Genomic DNA, 3,383 nt, shown 5'->3' on the forward strand with positions numbered 1-3,383 from the left:
GCGAGGATCCCTGCGGGCACGCGGCTCCAGCGTGCCAGCCGCCCGCGGAACTGCGCGCGGGCCGGGCGCCGCCGCCCTATTTCAGAGCCGCGCCCTCGCCCCACCTCCGCAGCCACCCGACAGGAACGCCCTTAGCGGGACGACACCCAGGTCGCCTCCCCTCCCGGGCCGCCTCCCCTCTCCCCCGCGGCCCGCCTCCCCGCGCCCTGGCTAGCCGCCAAGGGCCTTTCGGAAAGCTGGAGTTTGCATCCGCAGCGGGTGAGCGTCTCCCTTCCGGAATTCTCGCGGGTGCCGTGGGTGTCAAACGACCTCGTGGGAAGGGCTTTCAAGGACAGGGGGACACAATGGGGGAGCGCGGCGACGCCCACGCCTGCTCCCCGGCCCCGCACCGGAGCGCCGGGTGGCTCAGTCCGGCGGACCAGAGCTGGTCGCGACCGCAGGAAGCCCTCTCTGCGAGTCCCGTGCTGGTCTCAGCCGCCAGCCCCCAGTCAGTCACAGAAGCCCTTGGGCTGGATTGCTGCTGCTCCCTTCCTGGGGCAAGCGTCCAGCGACACCTACCTCTGGCATTCACCCAGCGCGCCGGACGCCGTGCCACACTGCAGGGAAGTGTCAGAGCCTGGCTGGCCAGCCCTGGGCAGCAGATGCGCACCTCCTAGGTGGTGAGCGTACGTGCTGCTGCGGGGCTTGTTGGAGGACTGAAGGGCATGTTAGTGTTTACACACACACACACACACACACCGCGGGTCGCGTCTCCGGTGAAAACCGTTTTTTGTTGGATTCTGTGCTTGTTTTTAAGAACAAGCATGAGAGGGAACATAACTGTACTTCACGAGAAAGTCCGTCTGCCCAGGTTTGCAGATCTTCACTTTCACAAATGTTGTTTCAAACTAGATAACCTGGGAGGGTCAGCCCACGGAGTTGAAACTGTGGGTAGCAAATATTGCAAAGCAAACTACCCGTGGGGTGGACGAAGTGGGGAGGGAAGACCACCCTCCCCCCTAAAAAAAAAAGTAAAATACCTCTTCAGGTCTTTCCTAGAGGGTGTCACAAGCTTACTTCCCCAATAAGACCCAAAAAACGGGAAAGAAAAAAAAATCACTGTCTCTAAAAAACAAGTTGCGAGTGAGGAAGTCTCAGGGGCTGGGTAAACACCTCTATATGGTGTGCCACTTTTTCAAAAAAGAGAGCAAGAACACAACTACTGAGATATGTCCAAAGTCCTTGCTGAAAATGGTTAAGGATTTAGCATAGAACTTTAAGATAGTATTGGCTCATTTAACACTAACTACAATTAAGCCATTCTTCTAATTGACAGCTCAAAACAATATCTGAAATCGGGTACTCTAGCCAACAGGCAGGAACTACATTCAGACAAAACTCCACCTCCTTTTATTTCTTCAAACCAAGATGAAGAAAGCTTGATGAATTATTCTTCTCATAACTGGCCCAATAAAGCAAGAGTATGATAAGTGCAGACAGGCTCGAAGGCAAGGTTTTCATTGTACTTGGATCCACAATCAGCATCCATGGAAGCAGCAGTCCAGAAATCAATGCACTGCATTAGGCAAATCTGTCGTAAAAGCCTCTTTTAAATGTTCAAAAGCCAAGATGTCACTTTGAGGACTAAGGTTTGCCAAACCCAAGCTGTAGTACATTCAGTCATGCACATGTGACAGCTGACCAGAAGGAAGGCTAAAAAAGTACCCCTGCATTTGAGTTGTGTTTGGCAAAGAATGTTGAATGTGCCATGGGCTGCAAGAAGAATCAACAAACCCGTCTTGGAAAAAGTAGTCGGAATGCTCTTTAGACGTAATGATGGCAAGTGCTGTCTCACATGTCTTTGGACACTTTATTAGATGACACTAGTCCTTGGACAAGAGCATCATGCTTGGTAGAGGGTCAACCACAACATCCAAAGGAGCCCCTCCATGAGATGGATTGACACAGTGGCTGCACGAGTGGGCTCAGACATAGCAGCAATTGTGAGGCTGTCTCAGAACAGAGGGTTGCTAGAAATCGGAACCAACTCCAGAAGCCACAGGCCACCTGGTGCAAGGAAGCCACAGGCTGACACAGAGTGCACAAAGATTTCCCCTGACGTTTGTTGCTCCGGACCAAGCTCCACAAGCTTTTGTTTGTTGTTATTTTCACTCTCAAATTCTGAGCTCTAGGTTCTCAGAAGGCTACAGTTACAGTAAAATGCATTAACCCTCCTTTAAAATCTCCTTCTGGCCTTTTACTGGCAAAGTGTATAGCATTTGCCCTCAGGCCCAGTGTGTTTGAAATTGTATTACTACCACTCCCCCGGCCAGCCCAGGAGGGGCAGTGTCCCTTAAGGACTTGCCTAGGTGTGTTGTAGATGGTGTCTATGATACTGGAGTCGTGAGTCATGCCGTGGCTCCCTTGGTCAGGGGAGCCCTGTCCCAATCATGTAAACTCTTCTGTCTAGCTTGATGTACTTCTCCCAAACATAGTCTCATTACACTTCTGTCTTGTGGCCCACAACTGAGATGTTTTTCTGTGTCACCAATCATGCTTCTGTGACAGTTTCCTATGTCTTTCAGAGCCTGTAAATTTTCCCAAAATCACTATGACCTTGTACTGATGGCCTCCCTTATCCAGATGATGTGTCTTTGTCCTCTTTAAGACTTAATAAACATTATCCATAAAGTATGTTTGAGTTTTGTGGTCTCTTTTATTTCCTATGATACACAGAAGGGTTATTCTACAACAGAATAGTGGAGTGGCAATAATAGGGATTTTGGCATCTTAGATTAATTCCTGCATAGACACTAGTAGTTAAAGCATGTAATTTAGTCTTTTAAGGCGTCAGCATTCTCAGCAGTGAGATGGGTGATTTTAAGGTCCAATGTGAGTACATATCTGTTTGATAGACAACAAAATTCTACATACCAGTAGCAACTTGTGCAAGCACAAAACTTCTCCATCTTTTTTTTCCCCTAGACATTTATTTTCTTTATCTTTTCTTTTTATTAATTATATTATTGGGGGCTCAGACAACTCTTATCACAATCCATACATCCATCTATTGTGTCAAGCACATTTGTACATTTGTTGCCATCATCATTCTCAAAACATTTTCTTTCTACTTGACCCCTTGGTATCAGCTCCTCATTTTCCCCCTTCCCCCCCCACCCTCCCTTCCTCACGAACCCTTGATTATTTATAAATTATTATTATTTGTCATGCCTTACACTGTCTGATGTCTCCCTTCATGCACTTTTCTGTTGTCTGTCCCCCAGAGAGGAGCTTGTATGTAGACACAGTGATAGGTTCCCCCTTCCTCCCTCCACCTTGCCCTTACCTTCCTAGTATCACTCCTCTCATTTTTGGTCCTGAGGAGTTTATCTATCCTGGATTCC

This window comes from Echinops telfairi, unplaced genomic scaffold, assembly GCF_000313985.2.
Source record: "Echinops telfairi isolate 266 unplaced genomic scaffold, ASM31398v2 ScPeMD7_7468;HRSCAF=8506_0, whole genome shotgun sequence".
NCBI lineage: Eukaryota > Metazoa > Chordata > Mammalia > Afrosoricida > Tenrecidae > Echinops > Echinops telfairi.